Source organism: Hemiscyllium ocellatum, chromosome 20 (assembly GCF_020745735.1).
Source record: "Hemiscyllium ocellatum isolate sHemOce1 chromosome 20, sHemOce1.pat.X.cur, whole genome shotgun sequence".
Taxonomy (NCBI): domain Eukaryota; kingdom Metazoa; phylum Chordata; class Chondrichthyes; order Orectolobiformes; family Hemiscylliidae; genus Hemiscyllium; species Hemiscyllium ocellatum.
Genome location: NC_083420.1, coordinates 36,925,667 through 36,950,328, shown reverse-complemented (window position 1 = coordinate 36,950,328; position 24,662 = coordinate 36,925,667). Strand labels below are relative to the sequence as shown.

Below are 24,662 nucleotides of genomic sequence, written 5' to 3'. Positions count from 1 at the left end.
CAGAATAAGAGGCATCTGAATCAGACTCTGGTAAACAGAAGCTACAACTTCCATTTATCATCTTGCAATAAACTGGATTTGTTTTTGCTAAGTATTCCTGTAGATTAATATTCATGTGACTTTTCACCTATCCATTTTATTACCAAACGATACAACTTCATCCAATTATATATACACATTTTAAAAACTGTAAATTGATATCCTTCCATGAAGTTCAAAACTCTCAAAACAAAATGAATCTCATGAGAATGACATGCATAAATAAATGTGACAAAGTATTTTTGTAAATAAAATTTATTAACAAAATTAAAACAAAGGAAAATGAATTTGATTGCATGAATTAAATGACCTTACATGCGATACCTATGCATTAAACATTCAATCTGCACAATTCACATTACAAATTGAACATTTGTTAACAAGCATGCTAGTATCAGGGGTTTTTCTGACAATTATATTCTAACAGCACAATTTCAGCATATGTATTTATATTCTATCCTTACAAACAGAAATACTGCAAGGACTCATTCAGCTTCTGCAGCATGTTAGCATTCTGTAGGGTTGTTCATTTAAGTTTACCAAGGTAAGTTCAAATCACTATGGGTTTTGGGCATTGAGATTCAAATTTGAATCAAATAGAATATAAAACATATTTTCACCAAAATGATCAATCATTAGATTTTATTTGAATTTAAACTGCAGCATAGTTTGGTAGTATAAAAGTCAAGTATTGCTGAAGAGAGACATGCTGCTGAAGCTATTCATCTTGCACTGTTCAGGGTAAATACAAAAAACGTCAAATTTCAAACAAACAGTCACAAGAAATTTACACTCCAAGACAGAGTTCCTCAGTGGCTGGTCAAGGCATTGCAATGGAGAAAGCAGCAGCGAACTCAGGCTCCCAATGCTTCCGGATATTTGAAAAAAAAAGTGTGTTACAACTCAGCACAATAAGTATAATTGCTTCAATTTGAAAAATCCAAAATTCGTCCATTTAGAAATTCATCTTCATTTAATTATAATTGAAGATAGGGGATTGATGACTGCATGCAAAAACACTCTGCCGTCTGTTCAAAAATCAGTGAGAAGGACTCTGATAGCAAACAAAAACATAATTTTCAGTTTACCAGCCAAGCTTCATGTAAGCAAATTTCTGCTGTGTCTCGAAATTACTGATAATTCAATGAGATTTGATGTGTTTAATTCCAGGTGCAGCTCAATAGTCAAATTTTACCAATACTGATGATGCAGACTGTGTTCAGCTTCACATATTTTTAGTGTTCTCCTCCAAAAGTACAACATTGGTTTATTTTTCAATGCTCCTCTATCCTCTCTTAAGCCTGCATAAAGTTGGTGAGCTTTTGAAGCGAGGACTGCATATTCTAGAGTCAGAGTCAAGAAGTGTGGCACTGGAAAATGCAGAGTAAGTCAAGCAGCATCCGAGGAGCAGTTACGTCAAGATTTCAAGCATTTGCCCTTCTTCAGGAATGCAGGGGGGAAAGGTGTCCGAGAGATAAATAGGGTGGTGGGAGTGGGACTGCGATAGCTGGATACAGGTAGGAGGTGATTGTGATAGGTTGGTGGGGGTGGAGCAGATAGGCAGGAAGGAAGATGGGCAGATAGGTCAGGTCAAGAGGGTGATGCTGAGTTGGAGGGTAGGATCTGGGACGAGGTTGGGGGGGGAAGAAAGGGGTGTGGGGAGATTTGGAAACTGTTGAAGTCAGTGTTGATGCTGTGTGGTTGTAGGGTCCCGAGGCAGGATATGAGGTGTTATGCCTCCAGTCAGCAGGTGGCATTAATTTGATGGTGAAGGAAGCCCCAGCTATGCCTGCCTCTTTGGAGGATATGTAGAATATCCCTCTTCCATAGAGACACCCATACCTGCCCCCATCTTTTCCTCCCCTACATTGATGAATGTATCAGTGCCACTTTATGCTCCCACGAGGAGGCTGGACAGTTCATGAACTTCAACAACTTCCACCCTGATTCCAAGTTCACATGGACTAGCTCAGTCATGACGCTGCCCTTCTTGGATCTCTCCATCTCGGTCTAAGGCAACTGACTCAACACAGATGTCAATTTCAAACCCACCAACTCCCACAGCTACCTTGACTACTCCCCCTTCCACACCATCTCCTGTAAAAATGTGATCCCTTACTCCCAATTTCTCCACATCCCCATATCTGCTCCTAGGAGAAGCAATTCCAAGCCAAGAAATTCCAGAAGTCCTCCTATTTCAAGGACTGCAATTTCCTCTCCTATCTCCTCCACTTCCCACACCTCCATCCTCAAACCCCACCTCCCAACCGCGTCAAGGATAGAACACAACTATTTCTCACATTCCACTTGACAAATCTCCAAGTACACCACACTATCCTCTGCCATTTTCACCACCTACAGTCTTCCGCCTCAGGACCTGACAACCACAAGGTAACAACATTGACTTCATCAGTTTCCAAATCTCCCACCTCATCCCAGATCCAACTCTCCAACTTGACCTGTCCATCTTGCTTCCCACCTATCCGCTCCACCCTCCTCACCGATTTATCACAATCGCCTCCTACCTGAATCCACCTATCACCATCCTACCTTCCTTTGTCCCATCCCCAACCCCATCCACCCTATTCATCTCTCAGCCCATTTACCCCTCCACATTCCTGAAGGGCTAATGCCCAAAATATCAACTCTCCTGCTCCACAGATGCTGCCTGACCTATTGTGCCTTTTCCAGTTTTTTGATTTTTGAAACTCTAATTCCATTTACATTTCATTAAAATGAAAATGAGAGACAGAAGTTTAAACAGTTTCAAAAAGGGAAGAGAGTCTTCCACAGAGGTGGCAAGGTGATGTTTTCTGCGATACAGCAAGTTAACTGGTTATACTTTTCCATGACATACTGAATTCAAAATCTGATAGGATTTATTTTCATTGTTCAGTAATTTTTTTTTAAATTAAACACTCATTTGATGGGGTTGCTTTCTCAGCCTTTTCACATGATCAAGGTAGCCATCTCAGATAATTTCCAGCAAGTAATTCATCATGATTCAAACTTAAGTGTTAAACTCGGGCTCTTTGAATCCATATATGGGAAATAATTAACACATTTTGGCTCAAATGAGAGCTGCCTTACTCAAAGAAATAGCAGTTTAACCTAAACACAAGAAGCCATTCAAAGGCAATTTGAATTGTTGCTGTTTCAACTCTAATTCCATTTTAGTTGTCAGTCATGTTGACTTCCATGATGTTTCTGTTCCATTCAACAGGTTAATCATACTTGCATGGTGCCATTATTCACAATCTCCAAAATATTCCTTGAACTGAGTATTTCTCCAATGCCCACCACCATTTTCCAAGTTGCCAAGTACCTCATCATAAATGCATATCGTTCTTTCCCATGATGCACTGCTATATATCCATAAAATGTAAATGTGTACTTCAACTGGGAGCAAATTCTTCACAGTACCCTAGTTACCTGTTTAATTTATTTTACTGTGACATGAAATAATTCTGGTCCAGCAGATGCTTTGTACTTCAAGAGTGGATCAATTTTGTACATGGAACAAGGTCATGCAAATCATGCTACAAGGAGTTCAAAAATCCACTACAGGTTTTTCTTTATATGGACATAGTTTTCTGTCCTTTTGAACTTAAACATACACAACTTGTTTAAAAGAAAATTGAATCACTTATTTTGCTCAAGCCTGTATAGAATAAGAAAGGACTCTGAAAAACAAGAATGTTAGTGCTGTGAAACCTTTGAAATAATACAGTGGTTAAAATCAGGTATTTACCAGCCGTACGAGACATAAGATTCTGTACAGTAATTCCTCAAGTCTAACAGCTTCAACTGATGCAGTAGAACCATCAGTACAACTGGCTACACCAAGCCCTTTCTTCCAGCTACACGCCAGTTTACACTTCTGTTGCCAGGTTTGCTCGTCTGATTGGTCACAAGACTCTCCAAGTCTTCTTTCAGCCATGTTTCAGATGACAACCTGAAATAGATAGTTACAAATTAATTGAAGAAACCTTAGTTCTATTGTTCTATACTTCATTGAAGCTAAGCCCTCTTTCATGCTCCCACTGCCCACAGATAATTTTTAAACACTCAAAAGATCCAAAGCTTATTCCATGTGATTACAGATAACAAAGTCAGCATTCGTTGTGCAACCGTAATTGCCAATACAACAATTGAAAGTCAACTATATTGCTGAGAATCTGGAATCACATGTAGACTACAGCAGGCAAGGACAACACATTTCCTTCTCTAAAAAGGACATCAGTGAACCAGATGGATTTAAACCAAAATTAAGAATGTTTAGACTAGTATTTTTTTTATATTCCAGATTTTTATTGAATTTAAATTCCACCCACCGCCATGGTGGGGTTCAAATCCTTGTCGCAAGAACATTAGACTGGAGCTTTGGATTATTGCCCAGTGACATTACAACTATGTCACTGCAAGAAGTATTCGGACATTAATAAAAGCAATCAGAGTCAACATGGTTTTGTGAAAGAGAAATTAGGTTTGATAAATTTGATCAAGTTCTTTGAGGATAGAACAAGCAGAAAAAGGGTGACCAATAGATGCAATGTATTTAGACTTCCAGAAGGCAGATAAGGTGCCACCTAAAATGTTATTGCACAACATAGAAGCTCATAATATTGGGGAAATTAATCAGCATGAATTGAGGATGGATTAACACACAGAAAACAGAGTCAGGATTAGTGTGCCTTTTTAAGATTGGAAACGAGTAAGTAATGGAGTACTCCAAGAATGAGGGTCTTAATTATCCATATTAATGACTTGGAAAGAGAACAATGTAATATATCAAAATTTGCAGATACAAATAGATGTGACGGCACATTGGGATGAGGACATGAAGAATCTGAAAGGGGATAGATAGGTTGAATGGGTGGACAAAAAGTTGATAGTTGGAAGTTGCACATAGGAAAGAGTGAGGTCATGTACCTGGGTAGGTAGAATTAAAAGGCAGATTGTTTAAATGGAAAGAATTTTTAAAAAGCACCACAATGGGATCTGGGTCTCTTTTGCATGAAACAAAAAGTTAGCATTCAGGTGCAATAAGTAGGTAGAGAAGATAAATTATCAAATTTTGGCCGATATTGCTAGCAGTTGAGTTTACAAATTCGGAAATCTTGTTACAAACGTACAAAGTGTTGAGGTGGCTGCAGTTGGGGTTTTGTACACTGATTTGGCCTCATGTTTAAGAAAAGATATGTTGGTAATTGCAGCAATTCCTGGGATGAAGGAATTGACTTATCAAAAACAGGTATACAGCTTAGAATTTAGAGAAATGAGGGATGATCTCATTGAAACGGAGAAGATTCTGTAATGAATTGACAGGGTATAGGTTGAAGAGATATTTTCACAAGTGGAAGAGCCTTGAACCAGGAAACATTGTTAATGGACAAGGGGGCATTCATTCAGAGACAAGTGAACATCACTACCCAAAGAGTTGTGGTTGCTGGATCACAAAGTATTTAAAAGAGCGGATTGGTTGATGTTGAAAATATCAGGGATTGAGGACTTTGAGAAGCTGACATGAAATAGGAATAGACAGCTGGGGCAGATCAGCCATAATCCCGTTGAATATGGTACGGGGTAGGGATGACAGACTCCTAAGGTCAAATAAGCCACTCTTATTATGTTTTCAGAATGTGCAGGTTTCCACCATTCGTTACACATTCCCAGCTTGAGATGGTTATGCTGGTGGGCTGCCTTTGAGTAGTTTGCCACTGAATTGTTGACTTTAATTTATTTCTAGATACACGCAAGCTTGATTATTAAAATAAATCTGATTCATAAAAAAGGATATCAATTGTCTGCTATTAGAGCATTAGTTGAATTTTGAATTTTTTTTTTAAAAAACAACTCCACCATTAAGGTCATGATCCTACACAAGGTATTGACCTCCCTCACCTTCAAGGCTCCTTAAAAGCTGCCTCTACCCCAAAAGACTGGTCACCTTCCTAATATCATACAATTCAGCATCAAAATGTTCGAAAATGCCCTCAGAATGTTTTATAATGTTAAAGGCACCGTGCAAATTAAGTTGCTCTTGCAACTGCAATGAATGCATTGGGCTTTTAAAAAACGAGTCACAGGTACAAATACTTACTATCATCTGCTGTGGTCTACAAAATGATTTTTAAACTGATATACTCAGGATATCCAGCACAGAAGGAGACCAGTAAAACCAATCCTTGTGGAATTTATAGTCAGAGCTTTCTCCATTCTTCCCCAAATAGACTCAGTCAGGGTTACCCTCTAAATCCATATTGTCTCTCAAACATATCTAGCTCTCTCTTCAATTCATTCACCTCAGCTAATCACAGTAAGGAGTTCCACATTCTCACAACTCTAAATTTAGAGTTTCCTTGTTATCATATCAGATAATGACTAAGTCATCAACATTCACAAGACTTCCTTTACCACAGTGAAATATTTCCTCTGACATTGGCCACGTTTCTTAAAGAAATATCCCACTGGCACCAAAACTGCATCTATCCAGTCACTAGCATTGGTTGCCATTTTGAAAAATCTGGAAAAATCAGTGATGGCCAACAGGTCATTTATTAGGATTGCCTTCAGCTTCTCAAAAGGTTGCCTGGGAGTCTGCTGACAATATTACTTTTGCTCGTTTCTTCAACAAATTTGTTAAGGATCCAACTAATATGTGAAAATTTCACCTAAATTTGACCAGGATGTCCAAAGTACGTTATTCTTGCTTTTCCGATTCACTTTTAGGCTAAATTTATTACTAAGGCAGACAAGCAGGGGGCTGGAAGAACACAGCCAGCCAGACAGCATCAGGAGGTGAAGAAGTCAACATTTCAGATAGAACCCTTCTTCAGGACTCAGTGGGGAAGTCAACATTTTAGGTTTAACCCATGTTCAGGACACCGAAAAGAAGGGTTGTACCCAAAACGTTGACTTCTCCAGCTCCTGGAGTGCCTTGCTTGCTGTGTTCTTCTAGCCTCCTGCTTGTCTAAATTTATTACTAAGCCAGCCAACTACAATTTCTTGAACAGGTTGTCTATTTATTTCACAAGTTCTTCCTACATATATTTATATATTATAATATATAAATAATCTGCACAGTTGCAGATTTCAACTGCAACTAGACTCAATCCTGTGGGTTGCAGATGGACTTTTGTTTAATCAAACAGCATCACTTCACACTTAGTGTAACAAAAGCAGATATTTCTTTCACCCTTGAAGCCAAGGGCACTTGCCAGAACCTTTTCAATAGATTTTAGAAAGAAATGAAGCACTACTAACTTTATCAATGCAATCATCTAACCACAGAATTAAGTACAAATCAATCTTCATGACAGCAATTACCTTCCTCTAAAACTAGACAGAGTCTGGTTGATTCATCTGGTTTAGGAATTAATACGATTGGTGAACTCCAGCTGCACTGATTGGGTTAAATCAAGTAATTTTCTAGAATGTACTGAATACTTTTACCAATCGAGTTTGTTTCTCTAGGCTCAAATCGATAAGATTGCTTTTTTAACAACTGGTCCTGACTCTCCACATCACGTCTAGCTAGTTTATTACATCCAGGTGCATCTCCACAGACTACCTTGGACTTCATCAGCAGTCTTAGAAGATCCACCCATCGTCCACCTTTAAATCAAAAAAGTTTCAGTATTTTTATATTAGCTAGACAAAGTTCACTCTGAGAACCATCTACTTCTAGGTTTTATCTTATTGACTCTCAGACTCCACTACTCTAACCATCTGACACACTTTTTGTTCCTTATCCCCTTCCCTATGATGATACTTTTCAGCATATTTGCTATGTCGTAACCAGTTCTGCTGCCTACAATTAGAAAAATTTATCAAGTAGGTCCTTTTACTAACCCTTCAAATCCTTTGCATGGACTATTGCCTCATTGTTTTGAGTTTGATGGCACCTCTTCAAAGGTTCCTCATGTTTGCTGATGATACCTAGCTCATCCTCTACAATACTTGCCCCAAAACTACACATGATCTGACTTTATTCATTGATCTATTGTGTGGCATTTTGAAAATTTGCTGTTTACCTCTAGTACATTACTCATCTAGTTTCTGTTAGAAATTCCAGAATTCAATAAGACCAATCAAGCAAGACTTCGCCTTCTGAAATCTACACCAACTAGCTCTGCCAAGTCTTAGGTTTCTCAATGTTTTTCTATTTTTACTTTTGAGGAATTCCATTACTTTTACTAATATCAAAAGTTAAGATACAGATATGTTGCTCCTCGAACATCCTTTTGCAAACACTGGGAACAGGCAGTCTTCTGACACTTTCTTTCAAATGAAATACCAATATAATAGATTCCATGCTAACTATTCCTTAAATGAATAGTGCAATTCATTCAGATCTATATTTTATGCTGAGGTTTTAGCTTAAGTAACCAAAATGTGGGAATATCATTTCTAATATCGTTAACTTAATCCATCTTGCTGGTAAGTACCGAAATATTTTATCACTTTAAATTTGCTTGATAATTTACTAGTTCTGAGTTAGCTTCTTTCCAAGTTGCATTTCCCCATGTTTTGCTCACCACATACTGTAAACCCATTTCCCGAGCCTCAACTTCCCTCCCCATAGTTTTATCCACAAACCATATTTCATTATTATTCTGCCCAATAAATCTTGCTTGGATTATTGAAGTACTTTTCAAATTTTTCACACCAATGTTCCACAATATGATCTGCAATAGAATTAGGAGTATAAACAATTGCCTTGGTGAGATTTAAACTTTAATTCTATGAATTATTAAAATCAAGCCTCTGAATAGCAAGCTCAGTAATATAAGCAATTTGTTACCCTACCTATTCTTCTCATCACAACACCATGTTTAAACCACAACTTTACATACAGTTTTCTACTTATCATCCTTTGATTGGAAAGCAGAATTTTTCACCCAACTCCTCGTGCAGCCATTGATAACATTTTAATCCATCTGGGTTACTTAGCCATGAATAAAATTTACCTCCTTTCCTACCCTATTATTTTTAATTCCTGCTGTATTTTCCTCTGTGAGCATTTCGCACAGTAACCTTCACACAACTTCATTTGGACAGTTGAGAAACAGACATTTAGTGTAGAAAGTACTTGTTGAAAAAGAGTGCAAGACAAATAGTTTATTAATAGCTCGTCTCTGAGCAATAATGTTAATTATGTACCAGAGATTAACAGCTGACACAACGAAAGGTCTATAGTAGTTGGTGGGATTGCTGACTCGGATGAAATGGAGTTAAATTGTTAGAACCAGACACATTAGACAGCTTAATTCTACACGCAGTACATTCCATAACTAGACTTGATGATTCTTTCCATTCTGAGCTAGAAGCAATTGATTATTTTCGATCACTGAGAAGGGTTCAAACAAAATTGAACACATTAATCTGATTCTACAAAGGTCCCCACATGATACAACATAGCTTTTTAACCTTCAATTTCCACATTGAAATTAACTTTATCTTACGATATTTTAAAATGCAAAACAATTCTGTTGATGAAATAGTAAAGACAAGAATGCTTAGGACAGAGTGTACAACTACATCAAGTGTTTGAGGATGTTGCATCCTCAATCTACTACACAAGGTTTGCATTCCAAGTCATAGTTAAGAGGGTGAGGCCTTCTGGGATGTAGACCACAAAACAAGATGGAGGAAGAATCAAATTAGCAGGCTCATTTTCATATGTAGAAAAATAAAAATCAGCAAGTTGCATGAACTGACATACATCCTATCCAGAAATGGTCAATAAAACTTAAATAATAGGAGAGCACAATGACAATAAACTGGGGCAGCACTCAAGTGTTAAAATGTCCAATTTGCCTGCTAAATATTCATAATTGTGACAAAAAGCAACATCAAGCAAAAAAAAAGTGTTGCTTCCCCCTGCAATAGCATGAAGTGTCATTAAGAAATATCAAGAGAAACTTACACTATGTAAAAACCACAACTTTGTTAAAATATGCAGACCATATACAATAACTCAAGATTAGTTGGAGTTAAACTCAAATAACAAGAAGAAAAACACAGAATTTAGATCTTCTAGAATTGGGAGGGAGTGGAGAAAGGACATAATACATCCATGCAGATCCAAATCTAATTTTAGAAGGCAAATTATTCCTTGGGGCTAATTGATTCTTACTACACAATTCTCTTTGAATGAAAATGACAAAATGTAGTCCATTCATGGAAATATAATGCAAAAGATGCATTTTATGAATACAAATTGATCAAGGCATCTGGAAAATAGATAACTGAAGTAGAAATCTCCCATTTCATTGCTGCATTTCTTTTAAAGTACAAACACTAATCTTCAACAGTTGGAAAAAATTATTTCTTTCAAATTTGGTGGCAATAAGTTGTTCCTTTAAAAGGGGCTGTTAAAAGGTCACATTGAACATTAAAGAAATTTTCAAAAAGCTCATTCTAAAAATCACACTACACTGAAATTTACTTGCTTTGCTGTAAACTCCTTCTGGGAGGGTTTTGAATACCATGTGTCTTGCTTTATCTGGTCTTCAGCTAGCTGTCCAGAAATCTGCCTGGAAGGGTTTCATCATTTATATAAAATGATTTGGATGACAGCATAAGAGGTATAGTTTGCAGATGACACCAAAATTGGAGGTGTAGTGGACAGCGAAGAACGTTACCTCAGAGTACAACAGGATCTTGATCAGATGGGCTGAGGAGCAGCAGATGGAGTTTAATTTAGATAAATGAGAGGTGCTACATTTTGGGAAAGCAAACCTTAGCAGGACTTATACACTTAATGGTAAGGTCCTGGGGAGCATTGCTGAACAAAGAGACCTTGGAGTGCAGGTTCATAACTCCTTGAAAGTGGAGTCGCAGGTAGATAGGATAGTGAAGGTGACGCTTTCCTTAATTGGTCAGCGTATCGAGTATAGGAGTTGGGAGATCATTATGCAGCTGTACAGGACATTGGTTAGGCCACTGTTGGAATATTATGTGCAGTTCTGGTCTCCTTCCTATCAGAAAGACGTTGTGAAACTTGAAAGGGTTCAGAAAAGATTTACAAGAATGTTGCCAGGGTTGGAGGATTTGAGCTATAGGGAGAGGTTGAATAGGCTAGGACTGTTTTCCCTGGAGCGTCAGAGGCTGAGGGGTTTATAAAATCATGAGGGACGTGGATAGGATAAATAGATGAAGTCTTTTCCCTGGGGTGGGGGAGTCCAGAACTCGAGGGCATAGGTTTAGAGTGAGAGGGAAAAGATATAAGAGAGACCTAAGGGGGCAACTTTTTCACGCAAAGGGTGGTACATGTATGGAATATGCTGCCAAAGGAAGTGGTGGAGGCTAGTACAATTTCAACATTTAAAAGGCATCTGAATGGGAATATGAATAAGAAGGGTTTGGGGGGATATGGACCAGGTGTTGGCAGGTGGGACTAGATTGGGTTGGGATATCTGGTCAGCATGGACAAGTTGGTCCAAAAGGGTTTGTTTCCCTTTTGTACATCTCTATGACTTTATGGCTGCCCGGTTAAGTCAAAAATAATCCTTTGTGAAATTCAGGGGAAACTTTGTTGTTCTTTTCAGAGTGATTGGATGAACATGAAGTCCATATTATTCTATTTCCTCAAGTAAGATGTGCTCACCAAAACTCCAGAGACAACTTTGCGGGATTACTGACTTGTCCATGCGACAAACATCAATACACTATGCTTTATCCTTTTGCCTTCAAGAACAACTCAGTGGCTAAACTGCCAGCTTTTCTCTTCAGAAATCAAACCTGTTCTCTCTTTTTCTGAAAAGTCTGTACTTTGAGAATAACCATTTATAATTCTGTATTACTGACTAAGTAAGTTAAACGAAAAGCGCAGCAGGTCAGGCAGCATCTGAGAAGGAGAATTGACATTTCAGGCACAAGCCCTTCATGATTTCAGATTGTTGATTCTCCTGCTCCTCAGATGCTGCCTGACCTGCTGCTTTTCCAGCAACACACAAGTCTGATCTCCAGCATCTGCAGTTCTCACTTTCGCCTAAGTTAGTGAAGTGATTATTACATCAACTTAAGAACCTAATAGGGTGAAATCTTACAGGGATACGAACAATCCAAACATTGGCTAAACGTTCAGAAGAAGCGCATGAGAAGTTAGTGAGTTATTTCTCCATGTTGGAAGCAACTTGTGGCATTTTCCTAGGGCTAAACAGTTGAGGAAAGATTCTCATCAGGAAGTAGTAACTTGCCAATTAAGAGGAATGCTGTTTGTTGACGGTTTAATTAACAATAAATTTTGCGTCACTGGCATGCAGGCTCAATCACCTGTCATGAAAAAACCAGACTTGAAATGCCTTTGAGCACAATGGGTCTTCACTGAGAGCTAAAGCCTCACGGTGCTGCTATACTGACATGCAATTTAGCACAAGCTGCTTGTCATTAGTGACAGTGCAGGGGTGGGTATCTTGTTTCGTGGCACAATGATTGGTGAATCTCACACATACAGCATGAGCCAGTTGTGTGGCAAATTCACTACATGCATTTTCATATAAATAGCCATGTCTCAGAGTATAAGGGGTGGTAGCCCTATGTAAGTCAAAAGGGCCTGCAATCACTCAGGGAAGGCATAGTTTTACATTTGCATTCAGGGCAAATTACAGCCTCTATTTTTGCTTATGTTCAATTTTGATCACCGCAAATAAAAGCTCATTATTGGAAGTGTTCAAATGTTTACCTGTCTATGATACCCTTCATTGGGCAATGATAATGTGCTGGCTTACGGTGAGGATTTGGGGCAGAGTAGCAGTGATTTTGGGAAGATGGAAGCTAAGATGTGACGAAGGATACATAAGTTGTGTGACCTGGTGGACAGGCAGCAACTGGGGAAAGAAGCTGGACCTGTGTATGCTATGCAGCAGTATTTTGTGTTCTGCTGTGTCATTACTTTGATGGTGAAGGGAAACTCTAAGATGTTAATGCTTGGCCAGGCATTTGGCTGCATCGCCAGGGATACTAGTGTATTCCAGTACATCTGGTGAATGTCAAGTTTTTCCAGCAATGATGAGATGGTTGAAGCAGACTAGTATCAGACAAGACAGGAACCATAGGGACATGGTGGCTACTTAATAAGAAGTGTTTGGGACTAAATGGCAAGAAATCACACAAGGCCTCATGGAGAGAAACCCTCTGTGAAACTCAATTAAGTTGACGGCTAGCCAAAATATCCTAAGGTTAAGTCCATAATTTTAAAAAGCAGTTTTATTTATTTAAAATTGGTCATAGATGAGCTATTAATTGGTCTTCTCAATAACTGAAAAGAAGCTAGCTTTTTTCCAATGTTGTGACCATGGAATACAAGGAGGAGAAAAATTGCACCTCTCTAGTCTCGGCCATAAACTTAACTGAAAGTCATGATGATAATTTGGACCAGTTTATTTTTTCAGTCACCAAGTGTAGTTTCTGAGGAGTGATTCTAAGTTGCATTGGCTTGTCCCTCTGCCACCCACCCCCCCCCAAGCTGGCAGTCTACAGATACCTTCGCTCAATCCTGACATCAGTTAATTAAACATTTCATTATAGCAACTGTTTACAATTTAGGACAAACATTCCTTGTACTTCGTGATAAGATTTGTTAAATTCAAGTGGAACTTATTTTTCCAGCCCAACACTTAATTTGGGTAAGAATAACTGGACTGAAAATATGTTGCTGGAAAAGCGCAGCAGGTCAAGCAGCATCCAAGGAGCAGGAGAGTCGATGTTTTGGGCATGAGCCCTTCATAAGAATAACTGGACCCAATGTTCTGAGATGCAGACATCTATTAGGCAAGTACAAAATCAAATTTACAACTACAAATAAAGGAAAAAGTATTTCACAAGTTCAGCAGTAGGTTTTCCACTTTTTATTCCGACGCAAGATCTTCAAATTAAGTTCCCCTTGTTGCTATGCTATTCTAATGATGTGACTGAGAAGAGACTGCACACCAGGAAGGTTCCAAAAGCAAACAGAAGGCAGAACAAATTCAAACTAACCTCCAGGCAGGGGTTACAATTTTTTCCAGCATTGACCTGTTTAAAAGATGCACATGAGCTTGAAATTTCACAAACCACTCACTATTTGCTATGAGCATAGATCAGGCAGCAGCGTGGACTATGCCTGGAGTGGGAACTTCAGATTGAGGTGCTGGCAGAGGTTATCAGCAAGGTAGTGGTAGCAGCAGGGGGGGAATTGGTGCTAGAAAAGCACAGCAGGTCAGGCATCATCCGAGGAGCAGGAATCCTGATGAAGGGCTTTTGTCCGAAACGTCGATCTCCCTGCTCCTCGGATGCTACCAGTTAATGTCATTTGTCCAGGGATTTTTTACAGCAGAATTAATAGAACATGAGCAAAGTTCTCATCAATGCAGTTTATTTTCATTGATAGAATCAACCGCATACCCAGTGGAGAAGCAGTGAATCACCTAAAAGCAATTTCTGAATTTTCCATTATCAACCTATGTGCGAACACCAGAACCTGCTGTCAGTTTTTGACTCTGATCTCCAGCCCTCACTTTCACCTAAATGACATTAACTGTTAAATGACGCAGCAACTGTATCAATACCATATGTAGCTTTGTATTATGTTGTTACTTGGGAACTTCAAGTGAAGGAAAAATAGTTTTCACTTTCCAATTCTGTGAAGTTGACTTGATTGACAGTTTTTCCAAGAAACAATGCGATTTCAATTAAATGACTTAGCAATTAACACTCCTAGAAAGCTAAGTTTTTACAAATCTGAGCTTTATGATTCAGAAAAAGTTGGCCAGGGGCCACTAATGGGCTCATTTCAAGAGAACTCAGCTGAACAAAAGAGCGCTTTTTTTAAAAAAAAGTTCAAGTTTCAGACTGTAGTGCAAGCAGCCTGAATGTGCACCAGGGGAAGAAAAGAAAGAAGGAGCAATAGTGATAGAGAATTCATTAGTTAGGGAAACAAACAGGTATTGTATTTCTGGGGCTGTCAATGAACCCAAGATGATATATTACCTCCCTGATGCCAGAGTCAAGAGTGTCATAACAGCTACAGGACATTGTTATGGGGAAGGGAAGCCAGAGTCATAGTTCATGTTGGTACCAGTGACTTAGACCAGGACGGGAAATATGGTCTGGCAATCAGGATTTAGGGAGTTAAGCAGAAGATTAGCGAGAACAACCACAAATGCAGTAATCTCCAGATTACTCCCAGTGCCACATGCAATTAAGTACAGACATAGGATGATTAGGCAGATGAATCAGTGGACAGAAAGGAGGCCTTTAGATTCAAGAGATTGGCTCTGAGGAAGCTGCCATCTGTAAAGGTGTATAGCTTGCACCTGAGCAGAGTTGGGACTGAGTTCCTTGCAGGACATTTTGCTAGTGCTGTTGGGAGGACTTTAAACTAACTTAGCCAAGGTTCAGGAACCAAGAGAGAATAGTAGTGGAGAATGACGTGGTTTACAAAGTACTTGTGAGTACAGAAGACAACAATGAGAATTATGTGCGAGACAAAAAACCTGCAGATATTGGAATCCAAGATAGACGAGCAAGAGGTTGGAAGAAGACAGCAAGCCAGGCAGCATCAGGAGGTGGAGAACTCAACATTTCATGACTAAGGGTGACGAGGTAGGGATAGGCGAACACCATAAGTTACGACCTGGTTGGTCGATGGGACCAATGAATCCAGTGGGTAGCTGGAAGGAAGGGTTGATCAGACGAATGGAAGGGAGGGGAGGAGCTGGGAAGGGAGATTATTTGAAATTGAAAAACTAAATGTTGAGTCCTTGGGGCTGTAGGCTGCCCAGGCAGAAAATGAGGTGTAGTTCCACCAATTTGTGGTCTGATTCGCTGTGGCAATGGAGGCAGCCAAGGATCATGCCAGAAAGGGAGTCGTAAGGGGAATTAAAATGGGCAGTGACTGGGAGGTCAGGTCAACCCATGTGGGCCCAGCTAAAACTTTTGGTGAAATGTACCCTGAATTTACATTTGGTCTCCCTGATATAGGGAAGATCACATCGGGAACACTGGATACAGTAAAGTAGGTTGGAGGAGAGGCAGGTGAACCGCTCTCACCTGGAAGGACTGTTTGGGGCCCTGGATGGAGGTGAGGTGCGCCAAGAGGTTTTGCATTTTTTAAGGTTCCAGGGCAAGATATCTGCAGGTTCAGAGGGGGTGTGAACCAAGACATAGGGAAAGCTCTTTACAGAAGGCACAGAGGGATGGGGAATGATGCTCTTGGTGGTGGGGCCAAATTGGAATCGGTCGTGTTTAAGGATGATATATTTGATGTGGACACTGGTGGGGTGGTGGATGAGAACAAGAGGGATCCTGTCTTTATTGCATTGGGAGAATGCAGTTTACAGCAGTCGAGCAGGGAATGGAGGTGGTGCATTGGAGGGCTTGTCTGGTTGACTATGTTTACTATAAACCCAAAGATTCCCATAACCATCTCGACGACACCTCCTTCCACCCATTATCCTGCAAGAACTCCATCCTGTTGTCCCAATTCCTCCTCCACATCTGCTCAGACGAGGAGACATTCCACTCCCAAGCATCCCAGATATCCATCTATTTTGATGAATGTGCTTTTCCCCACATCATCCAGACAGCCCTTCACTGCACCTCCTCCATTCCCTGCTCTCCACCAGCCCCCTTTAAACACAATAAAGAAGGATCCCCCTTGTCCTCACCTACCAACCCACCAGTGTTCACATCTAATGTCTCATCCTTAAAATACTTCCACCAACTCCAATTAGACCCCACCACAAAGAACACCCTCCCCTCCTTCCACAAGAACCGTTCCCTTTATCAAACCTTGGTTCATGCCACTCTGCCCACCAACCCGTCCCGAACCCGCAGGTACCTTCCCTTGAAACAGTAAAAGATGCAAAACCTGATGGCACACCAACCCTCCTCACTTCCATCCAGGGCCCCAAACAGTCCTTCCAGGTGAGACAGAGGTTTGCCTGCCTCTCATCCAACCTAGTTTACGGTATCCGGTGCTCCCGATGTCGTCGTCTCTACATCAGGGAGACCAAATGTAAACTCAGGGCACGTTTCAACAAACATTTAGAGTCAGATGTACAGCATGGAAGCAGACCCTTCAGTTCAACTCGGCAAAGCTGACCAGATATCCCAATCCAATCTAGTCCCACCTGCCAGCATCCAGTCCATATCCCTCTGAACCCTTCCTACTCATATACTCATCCAGATGCCTTTTAAACATTGCAGTAGTACTAACCTCCACTATTTCCTCTGGCAGCTTGTTCCATACATGTACCACCCTCTGCATGAAAATGTTGCCCCTTAGATCTCTTTTATATCTTGCCCCTCTCACCTATGCCTTCCAGTTCTGGACTCCACCACCCCAGGGAAGAGATTTTGTCTATTTATCCTATCCATGCCCCTCATGATTTTATAAACCTTAGTAAGGTCACCTCTCAGCTTCCAACTCTTCAGAGAAAACAGCCCCAGCCTGTTCAGTCTCTCCCTATAGCTCAAATCCTCCAACCTTGGCAACATCCTTGTAAATCTTTCCTGAACCTTTTCAAGCTTCACATCTTTCTGATAGGAAGGAGACCAGAACTGCATGCAATATTCCAACAGTGGCCTAAACAATGTCCTGTACTCTATAATCTGACCAATAAAGGAAAGCATACCAAATGCCTTCTTCACTATCCTATCTACCTGCGACTCCATGTTCAAGGGGCTATGAACCCGCACTCCAAGGTCTCGACCAGACCTCCCAATCACTGCCCATTTTAATATCCCTTTCCACTCTCTTTCCAACATGACCATCCTTGGCCGCCTCCACTGCCACAACGAATCAGACCGCAAATTGGAGGAAACCTTACCTTCCACCTGGGCAGCCTACAGTCCAACTGACTCAACGCTGTTCTCCAGTTTCAAAATAACCTCCCTTCCAATCCCCTGATTCCCTTCCCAGCCCCTCCCATTCCCTTCCATTCTTCTGATCAACCCTACCTCACCACCCTCCCACCCCCTCTTATCTCAGCTCCTCTTACACCCATCCCCAGTCCTGAACACAAAACGCTGGCTTCTCCACCTCCTGATATTGTCTGGCTTGCTGTGTTCTTCCAGCCTCCTGTTTGTCTAAACAAGAGAAGAGAATGGCAAGTTAATGGGTGAAATCAGTACAAAAAGGAGAGAGAAACACAATTCAAAATAGACAATATCTATACAGAGTATAGAAAATAAGGTTAATGAATGCAGACGCAGATTACCACATGGGGGTGGTAATATAATATGATAAGAACGGAGGCCGAGTTGAAGACCAAGACCATCTGTTAAATTTTCTTGGATTCAAGCTGTTCAGAAAAGATAGAAAAAGGAAGGAAGAGCATCAGTATTGATTAGGAAGTGCATTGCAGTGCTGGAAATAGAGGAAGTCTCATTTAGATTCAAGGACAGTTAATTTGGCAAGACTGAAGAAATTTTTCTTTTTAAAAGCGCAATTACATTGCTCAGTGTAGCCTACAGGTCACCAACTCATGGAAAGGACTGGAGGAGCAAATCTACAGGAAAATAGCAGAAATAAAATACCCAATATTGAAGTCTCCCATTCTAGTTACAATGACCCAAATATTAACTGGGATATTGGTCGTGTAAGGGGCAGACCTCCTGAGAACGGGTTCAAACGGGATTCCCATGGCAACGTATATCAGCCCAAAGCGAAAGGATGCATTATTAGACCTGGTCCTTGGAAATGAGGAGGGCCAAGTGAATCAACTATTCAGAATGCAGGAAGAAAAATAAAGGTTATGAAACAATCCAGAGTAAAACAAATTGGCAGAGAGGTGACTTTAAGACAATAAGATTGATTGGAACATGAGGTTTGCATGAAACACAATAACTGAACAATGGGGTACCTTGAAAGAGAAAATGATTTAGATACAGCAAAGGTACATTCCTTCAAAATGGGACAAATAATCCCAAGTTTCTTGGCTGACAAACGAGAAAAATTAACATTAAAAAGAATGTGTACTTATGACAGTGTAAGGCATAGAATACAATCGAGAACAAAGAGGAATGTCAAAAGTTCAGTGGAGGTGAAAAGGTGGAGGAAAATAAAATTAAAAACTAACAAAGTCTCCTAATAGGCATAGACATATAAATAATGAATCATAATAAAAAGGAGTAGCCCATGAAGAGACCAAAAGGGAGTTACACATGGAGGCAGGGGATTTAGTGTGATGTGCAAAAGAAGAGCGATGTGAGAAAAATATTTCATCATACAGCAAGAAGTTAGGATATTGATTGCACTGTCTGGAAGCATGGTCAAGGCAGGTTTGATTGAAACACTCAAGACGGCACTGGATGATAATTTGGTTGGGTAAAGGTTTAAGGCGAGAGGAGAAACATCCAAAAGGATGTTCAAGGGCAACATTTTCACGAAGAGGGTGGTGTGTGTATGAAATGAGGTGCCAGAGAGAATGGTGTAGGTTGGTACAATTACAATATTTAAAAGGCATCTGGGTGGATACATGAATAGGATGGTTTAAGAAGGGTACAGGCCAAGTGCTGGCAAATGGGACTAGATTAATATAGGGTATCTAGTCAGCATAGACGAGTTGTACCAAAGGGTCTGCTTCTGTGCTGTGCAATTCTGACTCCATGCAAGCAGGCTGTGGCATATTTATTAGGAAAAGGTGAGTACTGAAGATGCCAGAGACCAGAGTCGAGATTGTGGTGCTGGAAAAGCACAGCAGGTCAGGCAGCATCCAAGGAGCAGGAAAATTGACATTTCGGGCATAAGCCCTTCTACCATTCCTGATGAAGGGCTCTTACTCTTATCCTCACTTTTTCCCGTGCTCAAGCTCAGCTGACTCAGTTCAGTACTAGAATTGTCATTCCTGATTAAGGGCTCTTGCCTGAAACGTTGACCCTCTTGACCACATGGGCCAGGTCTGTCCAAACATTCTGGATTTGTCATATGCTACTGCTTTACCATATTTCAGGTCCTTAAATGGACTTCTCCAATTGTGTTATCTTGAAGAGATCAGGACTGCCACATTGAAAATTAAAACATATTGCCAGAAACATGCACAATCATGGTCATAATCTGTCTTGAAGAGGACAAGTATGACATCAGAAAACCTGAACAAAATGGGAAGCAGTGGATATTGGGGTAAAAATTCACCATTGGTTGGAATCATACCAAGTACAAAGGAAGATGGGTATGGTTGGTGGAAGTCAATTGTCTCAGTCCCAGCAGTCCCTCACAGGAGGGATTTTCCAATCAACATGTTCTGAGATTTAATTGCACACCTCAGGAACAGGTGACACTTGATCACAGGACCTCTGACTCAGAAGGAGGGGACACTACCACTCCATCACAAGAGTCCTCAGCTCCTCAAGACAAACATTTTCTAATCAACCAGTTCAGAGAGGTTACGAAACACCTTTGACACAGTTGAACTTGATCCTAGAGCTCTTCCCTCAGCAGTTGGCATGACCACTGCACCACAAGAGTCCAAAGGCACTGTAAATGGATACTTTTTTAAAATGCAACCTGTCTTGATGTGTAACCCATGAGATAGCGCTGGACAATTTCCAAAAATCACCCTGTTTAGAAATGTTATCAAATGCCTCTGGAGCATGTGGGACTCGAACCTGGGCCTCTTGGTCTAGGGGTAGGGACACCACTATTACAACACAAGAGCCCTCAAGTTCCTCAGAATAGTGTTGTAGGTGCAAGCGTTTTCAGCCACTTCAAATGTCTTTCCCTCCATCATTTACCCAGAGGTGGGAGCGTACAATCAACAATGTTAAGCAAGCTTCACAACCCTTCAGATACTGGCGCAGGCCGTGTCCAAATATGGCAAGGGCTGGACAACATTCAGACTTGGGCTGATAAGTAGCAATTAACATCTACACCACACAAATTACAGTCTCCAGCAAGAGAAAAATCTAACCATCACCCCTGACATTTAGTGTCATTACCAATTAGCAATAAGCAATAAATACTGGTCCAATGATATCTGTTTTTTTTTGAAAAAGTCCTCAGCATCTCCCTGTCAAACCCCTTTGCAATCTTAGAGGTCCACATAATGTAAAAACACACACTAAGTTGTTGAAAAGCAATGCAGGGGATATACACATACTGTTATACTTTATTTGCAGCCTAAATCACTTAAATAATAATGAAATTTTGCAATAAATAAAACTTAACAGCAGAAAGCCTTCTCACTCACACCCTCAACAACTTAGTTTCTCCTCAAATACCAAGAAATCCAACTCAAAATTGATCAACTGTTAATATTTCATGTGACCATTCAATTGAACAATTATATTTACGCTGAGGTAAATAAATTAAGATACTCATAATTGGACAGAATAATACAGTAAACTTTGCATATTTTAGGTTTATAATTTTTGCTAGTTTATCAGGTGCCAGTTAAAACAAAGTTTGCTGTACAATGAAAATATCTTCAACTTTTATAGTACTTGTGTTTTCAATATCACTTACGAAAGCAATGAAGACCCAGAGCTGTGGAAAAACACCAAAAGCATAATTGGAAATATTAGTCCTTCCCAACTTAGATTGCATCAGTAATGAACATTGTTTTAATTCATTCATGGAATGCAGGTATCACTGGCTGATCCAGTATATATTGCCTTTCCCTATATTCTCTTCAGAAGGCGGTAGAGAGCTGTATTCTTGAACTGCTGCAGATCATTTGGTGTAGTGAGACAGACAATGCCATTAGCAAGGGTGTTTCAGAATATTGACCCAGCAACATTGATTAGATTACCTAGAGTATGGAAACAGGCCCTTCAGCCCAACAAGTCCACACGGACCCTTCGAAGAGTGACTCACCCAGACCCATTCCCCATATTCACCCCTGACTAATGCACCTCACACTATGAGCAATTTAGCATGGCCAATTCTCCTAACTTGCACACATTTTGACTGCGGGAGGAAACCGGAGCACCCAGAGGAAACCCACACAGACACAGGGAGAAATGTGCAACTTCCACACAGACAGTTGCCAGAGGCTGGAATTGCACCCGGGTCCCTGTGCTGTGAGGCAGCAGCGCTAACCACCGAGCCGCCGTGCCGGCCAAAACAAAGTGGTTAGAGAGCGAAGACAGTGAGCACTCCATCCCTAGGTGGCTTTGAACCACCCATCTTTCAGTTAACAGGTGAACACGCTGATCAATTGCGCCACATAGACTGGGTTTAAGTCTTTTTAGATTAAATTCCCTGCAGTATGGAAAAAAGGCCCTTCAGCCCAACGAATCACACTGACCCTTCAAAGTGTAACCCACCCAGACCCATTCTCCATAGTTACACCTGACTAATGCATCTAACACTATGACCAATTCACCTCACCTGCACATCTTTGGATTGCAGGAGAAAACTGGAGCAAACCCACAGACACAGGGAGAATGTGCAAACTCCACACAGACGAGCCAGAGGGTGGAATCGAACATCGGTCCCAGCACTGTGAGGCAGCAGTGCTAACCACTGAGCCATTGTGCCACTAAAGGAAAAATGACATATTTCCAAGTCAGGATGGTGAGTAGGTTGGGAAGGAAGATGCTGTGGTGGCAATCCCATGCATCGATGTTTATATAACTAGTCCAGTTCAGTTTCTAATCATTTGTCAACATCCAAGATATTGACAGTGATGAAATTCAGTGATGGTAATGTCATGAGGTGACTAGTAGATTCTCCTTGGTCAGAGATGATCATTGCCAAGCACTTGTGTGATGCAAATGTGCCTGGGCATTTGTCAGCTCGAACTTGAATACTGCCTAACTCTTGCTGCATTAGACCATGGACTGCTTCAGTAATTGACTTGTTTTGAATGATACTGAACATCAAACACCCCCACTCTGACCTTATGAAATCCCAACAAACGTAGAAACAGACCCTTCAGCCCAACAAGTCCACACCAACCCCTCCAAAGAGTTAACCCATCGACACCCATTGCCCTCCCCTCTTAGCCTACATTTACCCCCCAACCCCAACTAATGCACCTAACCTACACATCCCTGGACACTATGGGAAATTTAGCATAGCTAATTCACCTAACTTGCACATCTATGGATTGTGGGAGGAAACCGGAGCACCCGGAGGAAACCCATGCAGACATGGGGAGAACATGCAAACTCCACACGGACAGGCACCCGAGGCTGGAATCGAACCCGGATCACTGGTGCTGAGGCAGCAGTGCTAACACAGAGCCACCATGCTGAGGTGGTCTTGATGAAGCAGCTGAAGATGGCTGGACACAGAACACTACCCTAAGTAGCTTAAAGGGCTTATGTGGCCAGTGGTAATGTCTCTCTCTTGCAGCTAGGAGGCCCAGTTCAAGTCCCACCTGCTCCAGTGTACGCAATAACTGCTCTGAACAGGGTTGGAAAATATCTATTCCAAAAAACTCCTGCAGAGATGTTCCAGAACAGAGTTGATTGACCAACAACCATAAACCTCTTCCTTTAAGCCACGTTTGCTAGGGCTCCTGATGCCACACGCAGTCAAACTTGCCCTTAATCCCAAGGACAGTCACACTCCCCTCAGATCTCAATTCAGCTCATTTGTTCATGTCTAAACTAAGGCAACATTGAGGTTCGGAGCTAAGTGGCCCTGACAGAAGCTAAAGTGAGTATCAGTGAGCATGTTATTGTGAAGCAAGTGCTGCTTGGTAGTACGGTGAGGACATCTCCCATCATATTATCATTTCTCTTGATCATCATAGGACAATAATTGGCAGGGTTGAGTTTGTTCTGCTTTTTGTGTACCTGGACAATTTATGACTTGTCTAAACTAAGGTTCTAGCAATTGCACATTTGACACAAGAACAAGGAAAGAAATTTACTGACAGTCATTAAGAAATTAAAAATATTCAACTGTGATTTCCCCAGAGAACATGCAAACCAGTGCATTAGTAAATTGTGGTCATTGGGAGAATATTGCTCATTTGACATCAACATTACACGAATCAATGGCAGCACATTTAACAACAGCTTTTCACGTTACAACTACATCGCGTTACTTCAATCATTTCTTTTAAATGAACATCTGCCGAATGACAGATCATGAATACAAGGAAAACTTTTTGGGGGAAGAAAGTGGAATAAGATAACAGAATCTACGTCTCAGTTACTATAGGTTTCCAAACAAAATAGTTACTTACCAGTTTTATCAAAGTTACCTGAAAAACCAAAAAATGTGTTGATTTACAGGATCCGAGATCATAGGCGAGGGCACCGAAATAAACTGGGGTAGCTCCTCGGGTGGAATGGGATAAACAACTAACAGCGAAATAAAGTGTCCCATTGCAACATATCAGTAGAAATACAACCACTTCTATATTAATATACACCGTCTGTTCAAAAAAAACAAGTTAACTTCTTTCGTGGTTCAAATTAAAATATTGAGAAATACACAAAATGCAAAAATAGTTCGCTCTAATCGAACTGTCACTCTACAGTTCAGAGCTTAGCGTTCTTTAATGATTCCAGGCCAGTCAAAATAAGCAGCACCACAACCACTTTTTACAAAAAGCCTAAAGAAAAACAACTTTAATCAGGAAATACCCACCGCCGTTTCAACGAACGCCATCTTAAATCTAAAGGAAATAAAAAAAAGCTCGAGCGCTCGCCTCAATCTCGCGGTATTTTGGCGA

At 40.6% G+C, this 24,662-nt stretch overlaps 1 long non-coding RNA gene across 2 annotated transcripts; it reads right to left on the bottom strand.

Moving 5' to 3' along the window:
- Positions 1-278: 278 nt before the first annotated feature.
- Positions 279-24,645, bottom strand: LOC132825215 (uncharacterized). Of its 2 annotated transcripts, XR_009645764.1 has the most exons (3): positions 24,578-24,645; positions 3,791-3,994; positions 279-1,093 (listed from the first exon to the last, which is right to left on the bottom strand). It is a non-coding gene; the product is annotated as an uncharacterized LOC132825215 (long non-coding RNA). The 2 variants fall into 2 exon arrangements; XR_009645763.1 differs by having other exon boundaries at positions 279-3,994.
- Positions 24,646-24,662: the final 17 nt, after the last annotated feature.